The sequence below is a fragment of the Macaca thibetana genome, chromosome 10, assembly GCF_024542745.1.
Source record: "Macaca thibetana thibetana isolate TM-01 chromosome 10, ASM2454274v1, whole genome shotgun sequence".
In the NCBI taxonomy this organism is placed as follows: Eukaryota; Metazoa; Chordata; class Mammalia; order Primates; family Cercopithecidae; genus Macaca; species Macaca thibetana.
In genome coordinates, this window is record NC_065587.1 from 8,497,099 (window position 1) to 8,511,941 (window position 14,843).

At 58.9% G+C, this 14,843-nt stretch overlaps 2 protein-coding genes across 25 annotated transcripts in view; both read left to right on the forward strand.

The window, feature by feature from the left end:
* NDUFA6 (NADH:ubiquinone oxidoreductase subunit A6) overlaps positions 1-14,843 on the forward strand; it is a 321,526-nt gene that overhangs the window by 63,995 nt on the left and 242,688 nt on the right. The window contains exon 1 of one of the 24 annotated variants that reach the window (XM_050806060.1): positions 960-963. The exons of 14 other annotated variants lie outside the window; for them this stretch is intronic. The gene's annotated coding sequence lies outside the window, so the exon portion shown is untranslated. Of the gene's footprint in view, positions 1-959; positions 964-3,150; positions 3,155-3,675; positions 3,680-4,274; positions 4,280-4,455; positions 4,460-6,311; positions 6,316-6,829; positions 6,834-8,646; positions 8,651-11,219; positions 11,224-11,856; positions 11,862-14,843 lie in introns of those variants that run through there. 9 more of the 24 variants (XM_050806034.1, XM_050806067.1, XM_050806066.1 and 6 more) reach the window with 9 other exon arrangements.
* The window catches only part of TCF20 (transcription factor 20), a 185,598-nt gene continuing 174,980 nt past the window's right edge, over positions 4,226-14,843 (forward strand). The window contains exon 1 of the mRNA XM_050805801.1: positions 4,226-4,242. The gene's annotated coding sequence lies outside the window, so the exon portion shown is untranslated. The remainder of the gene's footprint in view (positions 4,243-14,843) is intronic.

Here is a 14,843-nt window from a genome sequence, read left to right on the forward strand (position 1 = left end):
CCTGAGGCCTCTCTGCTCACTGATTACGCAGCAGCCGGTGGGCTCGGGAGCCAGAGCGAGAGATTTATTGTGGTTTTTAGGGGGCGTTTAGGAGCCGACGTGATAATGTCTGTGAACGCACTTTGTAAACTGTAACGGGGGAGTGCTGTGCACACGTGAGGGGCTGAGGCTGGGGCTGGGGACGGGAGCCCAGCCCCTAGATGACATCCTGGGGCTCACTCAGCAAGCCCCTTCAGTCCCCGTGGGTGGGCACGAGGGTGGGACTCCCAGGCTGCATCTGCTGGAGCAGGGCCTCCCTGGGCCTGCGGGGGCTGGGACGTCTGTGTCACCAGGCAGCTCTGGAATAAGCTGTGAGCCAGAAAATTGCCCAGGTCCCTCCCTCGCCCAAGAAACCCAGTTGCACTGCAGTGAAAGTGACATGCTTCCTGGCTGTAGAGGAGACCAACTCCAGGCCTCCTCGCCCCTGCTGTGGGGAGATGGAGATAAGGAGGGGACCACAGCTGGATGGGGCCGTCTCCCAGGAAGGGGAGCTACACACAGGCAGGGAGCTCTGCCATCCCAGCCTTCTAGCTAAGTGTTACCATCTGAGAATCTTTATTCAGTGGCAAATATTTGTTGAGCACCTACTATGTGCTTTGCATTGTTCTAGATGCTAGAGGTCTAGCAGGGATCAAGACAGACAAAAATCCCCACACTCATGGACCCTGGGTGAGGGAGGGCAAAGACAGACAACTCTCAGGTGAAGACGGATGACTTTAGATAATGGTCGTTACCATAGAAACAGGAAAACTGGGAACGACTGAAGCTAGGGGTCAGGAAAGGCCTCTCAGAGGGGCCCTCATCCCTCTCTCCAGGTGGGACCCCTCCATGGCTTCTGGAACAATCTGGGCCCTGAGAGGCTCAGCTGGTCCCCCAGCCACCTGCCTAGGCAGCCCTGGGGCTCTCAGACATGTGGACAAGGGGCTGTTCTGGGTCCGGTGCCCCATCTGGCCACTGTTGGGGCTGTGGCCAGGGTCCCCAACTGAGCTGTCTTCATTTCACTGGAGAGCTGGGAAGGGGCAATGGGAGGGTGAGGCTCGGGCGTAGCTGAAGAGTAGCTGCGGTAGGTGCTGTGCCCCCACTTCATAGCTGAGGAAACTGAGGCCTGCCCAGAGGTGCCAGCTGGCAGAGGTAGAATTTGAACATAGGTCTGTCTGATTATTTTCTGAATGAAAAATCAGGCACTCGGTCTCCTGGGGACAGCAGGAGCATCTCCTTGAGCCGGGGACTGGTTGCCTTTATAATCTCGAGAGTAATGAGAAGCAAACTAATGCTGTTTGAGCGTTACTGGTGCCAGGTGCTGTTCTAAGTACAGAACCTGAGTTATCTAATTTAAGCCCCAGCACAACCTGATAAGGTGAGAACTGTCATTAATAGGCCCGCTTTACAGACAGGGCAACTGAGGCAGTAAGGTTAGGTAACTTGCCCAAGGCCACACAGGCTGGTACAGCAGAGCTGGATGTGAACCCTCCAGGGTCCGTGTGTTTAGCCCCTCCTTTTTCCTGTCTCCACCTTCAAGGTCACAGGTCTTAGGCCTTGGGATTGTCAGATTGTGCTGAGGTCCCGACCATGCATTGTCCCATCAGCCTCATTACAGTCTCTTGAGTCTGCTGGTCTTATAATCCCCCCTACTCTTTTTACAGATAAGGAAACTGAGGCCTGGAGCAGGTGAGTCACAGCTAGGTGATCGGGAAGTCAGGATGTGAACCCAGACCAGCTCAGAGCTGGAGCATTTAACTTCCTGGTTCTCCCTCTTCCTTGTCCATCATCAGCTGTCTTGTTTGCCCCCGCTCCCCCATAAAAGCCCAGAGAGGCTGGGGGTGTTCCCCCACATGACAGATGGGCACACTGAGGCCCGGGAAGGTGTTCTGTGGCTCGTGTGTGGTTGCTGGCTCCAGCTAGGCCTGTTTTCCTGCACCCGCAGTGAGGAGGGCAACTGGCTGGGCCGCTGTGGCAAGGGAGTAGTTGAGGAGGTGAGGAGCAGTCCTGGGCATCTGCCCAGGTTGTGCAAGGCTCCAGGAGGGAGACGTGTCTGGAGCCAGCTCTGGGATGCAGGTGCCTGTCTCTCCTGTACTGCAGACCAGTCCCACCTCCTGGACTTCGCTCTGGATCTAACCCTGAGGGGAGTCTTGTTTCCCTTCAGGGTAGGGACACTTTGGGGGGTGCATAAGCTCCTGGCTTAGTGCCCTGTTAGCCTTGTGACCTTGGCAAGGTCACCCACTCTGAACCTGTTTCTTCTCTGTAAAATGGGATGCTGGTGTCTGGCTGGGTTTGTGACACAGATTTTTAGTAAACCCTGAGATGCGTCTAGTGGCAGGGAAGGGGCAGCTCTTGTCCCACTCCCCCTTGTCCTCTGCTCAGGAAGCAGCAGCATGAAGGGGTACCCTGGCACCTGCCCAGGGAGTCAGTAGAGCTGTGTTGGCCCTGGGGTGCTGTCTGAGCTAATCTGTCCCTCTCTCCTGCCCCCGAGACACTGGCCAGCTGCTACCCTCAGACCCTGTGGCCCTGAGACCTGGCTGTGGCCTCACAGGGGCCAGGGTGGCAAAGCTGGACCCTGTGGGCCCTCCTGGACAGTCCCCAGGCAGACTGCACCTTCTGGAGGGATCTGATCCCAGTCTGAGGGCAGCAGCAACAGAGGCCTGGAAGCCTTGGCAGTGGGATTAAGGTGGAGAAAAATGAACGTGGAAATCATTAGCTTCCTTGGTTGGTGAGAGCCACCCCGAATGAACATTCGGGGCTTTTAAAATGAACATCAGCTGCAGGGACCGGTGCCCTGTGCCTGCCACAGCCCAGGCTGCCTTGTGGAATCCCAATCCCGGCCCTTCTTCTTTGGTTGCTGCTCAGCCAACACTTACTGAGCGCCTACTGTGGGCCAGGCCCAGAGCCAGGACGGAGGGAGAATCCAGCCAGAGAGCAGCAGCCCTGTGGCGAGAGCGCAGCCGCAGAGGCCGCGGTGCCAGCCACGGAGGACTCGGGCGAGGTAGAGCAGGCGCCACCACCTCCACGGGGGCTGTGACTGCACAGAGGGACTGGGTGGCCACTCGGGGGGCAGTCCCGGGAAGCTTCCCAGAAGAGGAGCCTTAGGGAGTGGGGGTGGTCATCCCACAGAGGGGGGCCTGCAGAGGCACTGCAGTATGGCAGGCTTGGACGGGAGAACTCGGGCGCCTCCCAGGACAGGCAGGTGGGCCTGGTGGGGACTGAGGCCAGCTGCGGGCCCGCGTCTGTCAAGACGGCTGGCAAGCGGAATGCACGAGGGGGAGGCTGCTGCCCGGGCCTCCTCTTCTCCAAACCGAGCTCATCGGTGGATTTTTATGTGAAAATTCCCAATTTTTAAACGATGAGAATTAATTCCAATTAAAAACAAAAAATACTATGGTGTCACGCAAGCCTGGCTTCAGGCTGGATTGGGCCCGTGGGCCTAGAGTTTCTGATCTCTGGTGGCCGTGGGGATGCGGGTGGGGGTGGCGCAGGCCGGTTAGAAGAGGGGTCGGTGAGGGAGGGAGTTTGGGCGGGGGTGGGGGGCCGGTGGGTTGGTGGGGGCTTTCTGAAGACGTGGGGTGGGGAGAGCCGGTGGAGTGGGGGCTGGCCTCACCCCCAGCAGCGGCGCCGTGCGTGGGGGGCTGGGCGCGGGTGGGCGGGGGCTGGAGGCAGGGCCCCCCCTACCCCAGCTCGGCGCGCCGCGGCCGCCCGCCGCCTCCATCCGGGCCTCTCCCCACCTCCCGCCCGCCCGCCCCCGCCCGCGCCCCTCCCCCGCCGGCGCGCAAGGCTCCCGCCGCCCCTCCTCCGCCCGCCCGCCCGCCCGCCCTCCGCCCGCTCTCCCCGGCTCCCTCCCGGTCTCTCTTAAGTGCCATCGAGGGGCGCCGGGAATTGCAGCCAGTAAATCGCGTCCCACCACTCAGCAGCGGGGCCACCGCAGCGGCGCCGCCCGCGCCCGCCGGGAGCCCGCGCCGCCCGGGCGCCTCTCCAGGGCCCGCGAGGCCCGCCCCCCACCCGGCGCGGCGCTGCGCAGGGCCTGCCCCGGGCCGGCCGGGGCGCGCGGGGCCCGCGCTGGAGGCGAGGACGCGGCGGCCGCGGGGCGCACGGCCCGGAGCGCGCGGCCCGCGCCCCCGCGCGCCCTGCCCGCGCCCGCGCCCCGCGCTCCGGAGCCCGGCCCCGCTGCCCGGGCTCTCCTGCGGGACAGATGCCGGCCCTCCGGCCGCCAGGGTAAGGGGACAGCGCGGGCGCGGCGGGAGGCGGGGGGTGGGCGCCAGCCCCAGGGGCCCGATGCCCGCCCAGCATCCGCGTCTGGCACGTGGGGGCGTCTCAAGTTCCCTCTGGAGGCCAGACAGGTGGCGAGGACGCGGGGGTGTGATGCTCAAAGGCTGGCACTTACTGCGCGCCTACTGTGCGCCAGCCGTGACCGTTCCTCTGAAGTAGGGGGTGTTTGTCCCCATTGTACAGATGAGAAAACGGAGGCTAAGAGTGGGCAAATGGCTCGCTCAAGGTCCCCAGCTAGCAAGTGGCCAGCCAGGATTTGCCCCTGGGGCTGCTTGACTCTACAGTGGGAGCTCACCCCTCCAGGACACTAACAGCGACAGAGTGAGCCTATGAATATTTCATTGTAGAAAAAAAGAAAAAAAAAATCATCCATTGTCCCACCACCATAATGCAGCCACTGTAAGCGCTTGCGTTTTTTATTTCAGCCTTGTTCTTTTTCCTCCTTTCCTTAAGAGCGTGTGCTTTGGGGTCAGTTGGACCTTGGTTCCCTCCTGACTGGCGCCTAGAAGCTGAGAGGTTTTAAACAAGTCCCTTAGCTCCCTGGCCTTGGGTCTCCAGCATAGGGAAAAGGAGACACCCCCACGGTGCCCGAGGGGATTAGATGAGACCTGGTGGGTAGCCCTGAAGGAGGGGGAGGAAAAGGGGAGGGTCCAGGGTCCAGGGGAAGGGTCATCCATGCAGCTGGGATTCTAGGAGCATCAATTTAATGCGGAAGTAGGGTCAGGCTCTGGAATTGGGTGAGATGGGGGCAGCCTGGCCCACATGCTTCCAACCCGAGGGCTCTGTCCAGCATGGTGGGGCTGCCTAGCCACACACCCGACCCTTGGCAGGCCCCTGCCTCCTCCCCCAGTGTCTGGCAAGGGGACAGCCCCCTGGCTTCACCTCTGCCCAATGAGATGAACTACCTCCAGGAGGTAGTCTAGTGCTGCTCAGAATTTTGAACCCGGACCAACATTTGGGTCCTGGCATCTCCCAGCCCTGGGCTTTGGGGCCTTCTAAGACCTTCCCAGGCTCACAAGCTTAGCATCAGGCCCCAGTCTTTATCCTACTCTAGGGCTGTGACATCACTTGCACCCGTTACCCACACTGGAGACTCCAGGCCTGTGGCCTTCCTACCTGCCTGTCCATCCAGTCAACCCTCCCGTCGTTTCTCCCCCAATTCCCCCTCTGCCCTGGACGCACCAGTCCCTCCTCCCCACCCATGACTGTCCATTGGGACGCCATTGCCAAAGCTGTCATTTTAAATGCAGCTCTGAGCTTCCAAACTCTTCAGCTGTCCACAAACCTAAACTAGGCCAACCTCCTGAGCCACTTTTCGAGGCTGGACCTCTCCTCTGAGTGGTCTCCCCTGCTCACCTCTCTGGCCTCACCCCAGGGAAGTGGATGTCCTCTGATCTTAGACCCCCTAAGCACTGGGTCTTCTCTGCCTGAGATGGTCTCTTTCCCACACATCCCCTCCCCCAAGTCTTCCAGCCTCCTGGCTCATCCTCAAGGCCCAGGTACATCCCCTCCTCCCTGTGGTCCTCCCAGACTCCCACCTCCTTCTCAGGCAGGTGAAGTGAAGGCCTTTTCCCATGGGTGCCCCCAGCTCTTGGCAAATCCTTCCATTATTGCTCTCAATGTGGTAGGATGCTTCCATCTTGCCCCCCGCCACCCCCCCGACCCAGACTGGGAGAGCTGGGGCCCGGGTTGGTGTGTCCCCAGGGTCCAGCACAGGCCCAGGCCCTGTGTGGCCAGCTCACAGGTCTTTGAGGAATGAACACTGGGGAGGCTGGCAGAAGCGGAAGGGTCCGTTACAGGGCTCTGTGAATCCCCTTGAGGCTGACAAGGAGCAGATGTCAGAAGCCTCCTGCTTCCTTGGGGGTCTTCTGCCTGTGAGCAGGATGCTCTTGATTGAGGAGCCGAGGACTGACCCTCTGCCTTTGAGTTCAGGGGCCCAGGTCCTTACCCACCTGGATTCGCTGGGATGGTAACGGTGGGTACTCAGGCAGAGGGGCCCTCCCTGGCCTGCCCCGGGGGTCTCCAGCCTCCCTTGCCCCATCTAGCCCACCCCTGATGTCCTCCCGGAGAACAGGGAGAGTTATGTCAGGGCCTCTGGCCGAGCGCCAGGGCTCCCCATGGAACTATAAATTGACCTGTCGGGAGAGGGAAGAGATTAATGTCGGCCATCTTCATTAGCGTGTCCCCCGGGGTGACGGCGGCTGCCCTAAGCTGGCTGATTGGAGAGGGTGTGAGTGAGTGTGGGGGACTAGGGGGTTTGGATCCCCCCCAGAAAGGCAAGGAGCAGAGGCCAGGGCCTGCCAGAGAGCCACGGCCTCCTCTCCCGCTGCTAGCAGGGCCGTCCCTCCGGCCTCTGCTCCTGGCAGCCGGCGCGCGCTTTGATGGAGGACCTGTGTGCTAATTGGGAGCAGAGCTGCGCGCCCCGCAGCTCCACGGGGCTCCCAGGCTGACACCGTCAGCTTCGCAGCATCTGCAGGGCCTTCATTAGAGGCTTTCTCCCTGACCAGAAAGGAGCCGGCTGCGGGCTGGTTGGGGGGGCCTTCCCTCCTCTCCTTTCCCCTCCCCCTCCCCCTTCCCTTCTTTATTGCGTTGATGGGGAAGGAGGCAGCTTTGGCGTGTGGAAGAGATGATGAGGGATGGAGGCAGCCATTTGAGTTTGAGACCTTGCTGTGCGTCCTGATGACTCTGTGACCTTGGGTTAGGCCCTCGACCGCTCTGCACCTGAATGTCCTTGTCCCAGGAATGGGCATGTTTGTGCCCTCAGGGTGGGGTGGAGTGGGGTGGGCCAGGTGAGTGCTTGTGTACTTGTCTTTGGAAATGAAGGCTGGGCAGAGCCTGAGGCTAAGGCACAAACTGAGTCCATCTGTCTGGGGTTGAATCCTGGTGCTGCCACCTCCCAGGAGGTCCTGGGCCCTCTGAGCCTCAGTTTTCTTGTCTGGTGATGGCTGAGGGCCAGGGCTGGTCTCATGCAGTGGGGGTCCCTTTCAGTGGACAGAAACAATGATCATGCTGGGTGCAGGCTACCACGGGAAGGGACTGCAGTAGCAGGTTGAGTGGCATTGGTTTGTTCCATCATTTATTCACTCATTCATTCATCTAGAACAGCCTCTTGCACAGGGGTCTTGTACCCACAGAGGCGGTTCAAATGTGGCCTTCCCCTCTGACAGTCCCCCTGGGGAAACAGACCTGGGAACAGATGGGGACAGGCCTGCATGAGCTGCTGGGTCCCTGGAAAGGCATCTCCCTGGGTCTGGGAATGTTTGGACAGTTCTAAGGTGGCCAGTGAGGCAGAACAGGTAAGGAAAGGTGCATCCCTTCCTTACAGACCTTGTTTGTACCAGGTCTGGATATGGCAGGGGCCCAGCTAGTCACTGGGGTTCTGGCCTACTTCCCCCACCCCCTGACCCAGCTGTTGACCAGGTCAGGAGCAGATGGAGCTTTGCTGAGTATACAGGGACTGAGGCCCCCTTCCCAGGCCCATTCTTGTCTCGCACCCTAAAGTTCTTTCATGCATCCTGGGATGGTGGGAGGGAGATGGGCCCCACTGGATGCCTGAGGTTCTGGACTGAGTCTGTGCGTCAGGCTGGCTCTGTGAGCACCCGGCTGGCCAAGTGCCTGCCCCAGGCTTGGGATGGGCAGCAGTTGGAGCAGGGCCACCCCCGAGATGGTTGAATCTCACTGTGACTGTGCCACTCACTAGCTGAGGGTCACTCTCTAAGACATATGGTTCTGTTTCTGCAAGCCTCAGTTTCCTCCTTTGGACAATGGGAATCCCTCAGTAATTGCCCAGCACATGCTGACGCAGAGTGGGTGCAGAGTGAGCGCCGTTTTTGTGGTCATTTCTGGCTCCACCAGCTGCCCCAACTCCTGACTTGGCCTTCCCTGCAGTTCGCTGCCCAGAGAATGCTGGTTCAATGGCTCTGGGCTTCTCTATGGCCCCAGATCTCTCCTTCAACAAGCCAGGGGGTACCAGGTTCCCACTGTGCCCTGCAGAATGTTTGAAGAAAAAGTGCGTAGCTTTGGATTCTTAAAACCCAGCCCTGAGTCCTGGCTCTAGATCTGTCCAGCTACGTGGCCTTGGATACATCACTTAGTCTCTGTGTGCCTCTGTTTTCTCACCTGGAGCTGCAGTAAGGTGTAAACTGGTAACCACAGTGTAGATTGAAGTGACCAGTAAGTGCCCATCTTGTGTGAGGACGAGCACTGGGCCAGGAGTCTGAGCCTTGGGTGCAGCGACTGTCCCTGTGGCCTCGCTGTGTGACTTTGGTCCGGCCTCTTTGGGGGCACCTGTTAAGGGGGCCTGTGGCATCTGCCTGCCTCACAGAGCTTTTCTGAGACTGGAAAGACCCGGGGGTGGGGAGGAGAGGGACTGCTCATGAGAAGGCTTTAAAGGTCTGGATGCCTTCTGGAACAACCCTGTCTCCCTGGATGTAGATGACCTCCTATCTGAAAAATGGGACCAGACACCCTGCTCACCCTCATCCTTAGATCTCTGTGATTATGGCTTTAATCAGAATTTTAGCCTTTATATTTATAATGCATCTGAAGGGACTCCAGCCCAATTTAATACGAGATGTGTTGAAATATACTGTCATCGGGACTTTGATATATTAAGATTGCCCTTTGAAAGTCACGTGTTGAGAGGCAGATGATGAAGAGGTGCCTATTGTTGCCGCCTCGTGCCGTGCCCAGCCCGTCCCGCCTGGCAGCCTCCATCGCAGGAGCTGGCAACATGGCTGTCTGCCTCCGCCTTTCCCGAGCAGGCAGGAATCACTAACGCGTTAGCAGTTTCATTAAGACTCTCGCCAGCCTCCCCGCCTCCCTCCCGGGCCTCCTCGATAATTATTTTCCCAGTCTTTCCACTCGCAGCCCCTGAGCGAGCTCTTCGGGATTGGCCGAGTGGCTCCCGCAGGCCCGGCTGCCGGGAGGGACGGGGCTCTGCTGAGGGCCCCCTGGGTACCCCCCTCCCAACTCTCCACGCTGCCATTTAAGCTTTGTGTCCCCCTGAGGCCTCCGTGAAAATGCAGATCTGCTGCCTGCCAGGGGTGATGGTTAACCCGTTATTACACACCCAACACGTGTAGTTTCCTCTGTGCAGCCGACCTCCATTCAGACGAAAAGTTTCTCAGGCCCTCTTCTGGGGCTGTCACGGAGCGGGCACTGGGGACCCAGCTTCAAGGGGATTTCTTGTGCTGCAGAACCGTGAACAACCAGGGGGGTGGGGAGTCTCAGGGGACACGTGGAGACTGAGGCAGGAGTTGTGTACAGAGTAGGACCTGGGCCCAGAGGGTTTTCTTCCTGGGACCCATGCCCCCACTTCCCAGGGTGGGGCCCAATACCCCCTCTCTCTGGCCACATTGACTGGTGGAGAAATGGGCATGTGGCACATCTGAGCCAGTCAAAGGCTTCCCTGGAACTGTGACTCAGGGTTGAGTATGCAGGGCCTGAGACCCCCTCCCACGCCCATTCTGGCTTTGGACTCAGCTGTGATTGTTGAAACTAAAGGGTGTGAATGTGAGGCCACCGGCCACTCTCCTCCACAGCTGCGTTTAGGATGGAGGATTGCGGAGAAGGTCATCACGTGGAAGGAGGCAGAGCCCAGATGTGGATGGATCGATGACTTAATTTGGGCCTCTAGATCCAGAATGCCTGAAACTACCCCTGGAATTTTTAGTTACATAAAACCAACATGTTCTCTTTTTTGCTCAAGCTATTTTGAGTTGTGTTTCTTTCTCTTGCAACCAGTGATGTCCTGACTGATGCAGGAGAAGGATCAGGCAGGATTTTACAAAAGAGGAGACATTTTGAGTTGGGTCTTGCAGGATGAATAAGAGCTCATCCAGCTGAGAAGAGGGGGAAGAGCACTCAGGCAGAGGGAATAGCAGGTTTCAAAGGCTTGGAGGCACGAAAGCACAGGATGAGGGGGACACCAAGCATTGGCAGTGGCACCAGGACTTGTAAGCAGAAGTGACAGGCAGGGAGGTGGGGGATGGAAGCTGATGTCAGGCTGTGAATGCGAGGGTGAGGAGGGATGGGAGCTGAAGGTACTGAAGACTGGGGGAGGGACAGGCAGGATGAGAGGTATGGGTTTGGACAGGTCCCAGGAGGTGCCAGGGAGAGGATAAAGGGAAGAGGAGTGGCAGGGAGGGCATGGTGGCAGCGTGGGTTTGGAAATCAGTGAGAGGAGGCCACCCCCGTGTCAGGGCTAGAGAAGTAGCCAGGGCTAGACCACAGAGGCCTTGGACATGAGGCAGCAGCATCTGGAGGGCCCAGGAGCCCCTGATGTGGTCAGATCTGACTGCGCCATGGTGACTGGGAGTCCACGCACTCATTCAGTGCACAGATGTGTGGAATGCTCTGTGCCAGGCCCGAGGACACAGCAGTGACTCTTCATGCACAGCCACTGTGTTGTGCAACTCCCAGGCTGATGGGGAGACAGTGAGCGAGGAAGAAGATGCATGGCAATGGGAAGCAGTTCTGTGCTGTGTGGTGGTGATCAGGGTGGGGTGCACTTGTGGGTACCGCTGGCCAGGGTGCTCTGGAGAGGTCTCTTCAAGAGGAAATATTTGAGTTGAGGCCTGAAGAGCGAGGAGTGCCAGCCATGAGGGAGGTCAGGGGGAAAAGCACCCTAGTCAGGGGCCCGTGCAAAGGCCCTGTGGCAGGTCTGAGTTTGTCTGGGTGTGGGACAGAAAGGAGGCCATTGTCACTGGAGTATGGTGGATAGGTGTGTGTGTGGAGGGGGGTTTAGGGACCAGACTGTGCCATGTGGGCCAGTAGGGCCCAGGACGGGCCAGGGATTTTATTCTAAAGGTGGCAGGCACCCTTTAGAGGGTCTCAGTAGCAGGTCTGGAGGCAGAGACGGGTGAAGGAGGGAGATGGCAGTGGGGCTGGAACTGGGAGAGTCTATGTGGCATGGGGCGGTGGGGGAGGGAAGAGCCTGGATAGGATGCCTGGGATGCATGGAGGAGAAGGGATGCCTGAAGCAGGCTTGAGCAGGGAGCACTCTGGCTGAAGTGCTTCGGGGACATCCAGAACTGAGGTCATCCAAAGGGGGAGGGAGTGGGAGCCGAGGCCCAGCCTGAGGCCTGGAGAGAGAGAGAGAGACTGTCTGGGGTGAGTTTTCCCACCTGGCTACCCGAGCCATGCCAGGTCAGTCCAGCCTGGGTGTGAGAGCTGTTTGCTGCCCTGGACACACCCAGTTCTTGCCACCACCACCCCTCCCCCACAGATGCCGGCTGGAGCGCATAAGCGATGTCGCCTGCCGCCTGCAGCCGTGCCATCCTCTGCACTGAGGAGTTCACCCAAGCTGCTCTGTGTTTTGGCGCCAGCTGGTTTGCTCGACTGGAGGAGGCCACGCTAATGGGGCCAAGGTCACAGGTTGCAGCCTGCACGGTGGCAGGTTGGCTCCCAGACCTGTGGGTGGGTGCCAGGACTGTGTTCCTGGTGTCTGTGGGCAGAGGAGGAGTGATGACTGCCCCCGAATTTGGTTGCCTACCACAGGTGGCCTCGGGGGTAAAGTTGGGCTGGGGGCCAGGCTGGTTGCTGGTTTGGGCAGGGCTGGGGGGTGATCTGAGTGCTGGGGCACCCCCTACCCAGAGCTGGCACCCTGGAGGGCTCCCTGTCACCCCCTTGCCACCCTGCTGGCCTCCTTGTCTCGTGTCCTGTGCTTCTGCCGCACTCAGAAGCTGCACTTAGAGGTCCCCAAAGCCCAGTTCTTTCTTGCCCTCAGGCCTCTGCCCCTGCTATGCCTTCTGCCTGGGACACTTCTGCTTTCTGCCCCCCTGCTGTCTGCTCAGAGTCAGGGGTAACAGATGCCCCCACTGTGTTCTCACATTCTCTCTGCCAGTCAGTATTCATTCAGCAAGTGCAGTCACTTAATAAGTATATTGCAGCCCTGCTATGTACCAGATGTGGTACTAATTGGGGGTGGGATGGGGAGAGGTACATTTGTGAATAAAACAGACCAGGTCCTGACCCTCGAGGAGCTCACAGTGGAGTAGGAGTGACAGACAGCAATCAGGTGAAAACGTGGCTGGTGCTGGCCTGTGGGCAGAGCTGTGTGGAAAAGCTGAGTGGTGCCAGAGAGACAGTGGGAGGTGCAGGGGGTGCTGATAGAGGCAGGGTGGCCAGGGTGCCTTTATCAGAGGGAGAAGGTGCCAGCCATGGGAGGTATGCGGGGAGAGCATCCCAAGTGGGACTCTTTGCTTTCTTGTCTGTTTCCCCACCCCTTATGCCTAGTGGGGACCAGCACAAAACTGGGATGTTTGTTGGGGCTGAGCTGATGTGAGCAGGGCCCCAGGAGCAGGAATGGTCTCAGATGTCCCCATGGAGCCCAGGTCCCAGGAGTGTAGGCAGAACCAAAGTCAGGCTGGGCTCCGGGCCCAGGGGGTGTACAGCTCTGGGTACTGGAGGCAGCCAGGGCCTGAGACACGGGATGGGATGTGGGGTCTTGGGTCCTGGTTCATCCTGAGGCCCTGCTAAATCCATCCATTGCTGAGGTCCAGAGCAAGGGTCCATTCCGACAACTCACACAAAGGACTAAAAATCCCATGGGACAGACAGACAGGACCGAGGAGCCTGTGTGCCTGGTGTCAGATCCTCCCCCACTTCGACTAGGCTGTGAGACCACACTCAGGCAAGGCCCTGAATTTGAGCCTCAGCATCCTCATCTGTAAAATGGGGATGACAGTTCCACCCTTGTGAGGCTGCTTAGAGAATTAGATGCGATAATCTCAGTGCAGCGCCTGGCTCAGGACAGGCGCCAGTGTGTCTGCGACACTGTTGTTCTTGGCATTTGCCGAGTGTGTAAGGGCTGGAGCGGTCGTTGACTCGGAACCATCTCCCTGCAGCCTGTCTCCTGCTCTGCCTCCAGCTCCTAAAACAGTGGCTGCAGCACACAGTGGCTGTTTGTTGACTGACTGAGTGAACTGGCTGCTTGAGTGAGCAGCCCCCAGGTGATGGGGAGGACAGGGCACAAGGGACTGAGCTGTGCCCAGTGGGCTGAGCGTGGGCATCCAGCCATCTAGCTGCTTCTTGACTCCTCACTGGGGTGCCCTGGGACACCAAACCTCCTAGAGCCTCAGTGTACTCCTCTATAAAATGGAGCCAATGATGATTCTGACCCCAGACCCTGTCCCCGGGTTGTTGGCAGACTCATGAGAAAATGATATTAAAGGGCCGTGAGGACAGCTGAGCCTACAAGTTGTTGGTGAGGTGGCCACCAGTCTGGTTTCCCAAGGCCACCCAAAGTCCAGGGGAGGAGGGTGAGATGTTCAGGCTCTGGACAGGGAAACAGGCCTCTCCCTGCCTCCAGCTGCCCATGGTGTGAGGGGCACCTGGCTGTGCAGCCCCTCTGACGCCAAGGGTACCATTATGTTGAGTCAGCTTTGTCTGGTGGCTCATCTGGGACCTTGTGAGCCTGTTCCCACAGGAGTCTGCTAAACTCCAGTCCCAGGCAGGGGCCACCCCTTGGCCTGGGTTCCCACTGCGCTTGTGCCTATGGTCCTGTATCCCAGTGGGCCCTTAGAGGAGCCACTGTGGTGAGTTGGTGCTCCTCCTGGAGAGAAGCCCTGGGCCAGGCCTGGCACATAGTGAGTGAGCAGGTTGGGCACCTGGAAGTGGCTTAGTACCTTCTGCATGGAGCAGTAGGCATACTGTGTGTTCCGGTCTCTGAATTGCTCTTCACTTTGTGGTGAGGGGCAGGCTGGCTCACAGGGGCCTGATATGAGGGTTTTTATGCCTTTACTCCTTTGCCTTTGAGGCAGGTGGAGACCACTGGTTCCTTACAGAAACTGAGGCCCAAAGAGGGCCAAGGTGTGGTGGAAGCCAGATGCTTTTCTGCTTCTGTGTGACTTACGTTCATGGTGCAGTGGCTGTCAGCCAGGCTGTGTGCACCATCCTCTAAAGCCTCTGCACAGCGAGGCAGCTCCTGCCACTGTCTGCACACAGCCCAGGTGCACCATCCTCTAAAGCTTCTGCACAGCAAGACAGTTCCTGCCACTGCACACAGCCTGGGTGCACCGTCCTCTAAAGCCTCTACACAGCGAGGCATCTCCCGCCACTGTCTGCACACAGCGCACCATCCTCTACAGCTTCTGCACAGCGAGGCAGCTCCTGCCACTGCACACAGACTGGGTGCACCATCCTCTAAAGCCTCTGCACAGGGGGGCAGCTCCTGCCACTGTCTGCACACAGCCTGGGCACACACTGGTCTCTAAAGCCTCTGCACAGCAAGGCCGCTCCTGCCTGTCTACACACAGCCCAGGTGCACCGTCCTCTAAAGCTTCTGCACAGCGAGACAGCTCCTGCCACTGCACGCAGACTGGGTGCACCGTCCTCTAAAGCCTCTGCTCAGTGGGGCAGCTCCTGCCACTGCATTTTGCCAATGCAAAAACAGAGATTAAGAGAGGCAGAGTGATGCAGCCAGGCTTTTGTTTTTACTTTTTCCTGGAGGTATAACTTAATACAGAAAAGTGTACACTTCTTAAGTGTACAGCTATAGGTAGCTGTGTAGCCTCCATCCAGATCCAGACCTAGAACACCCCCAG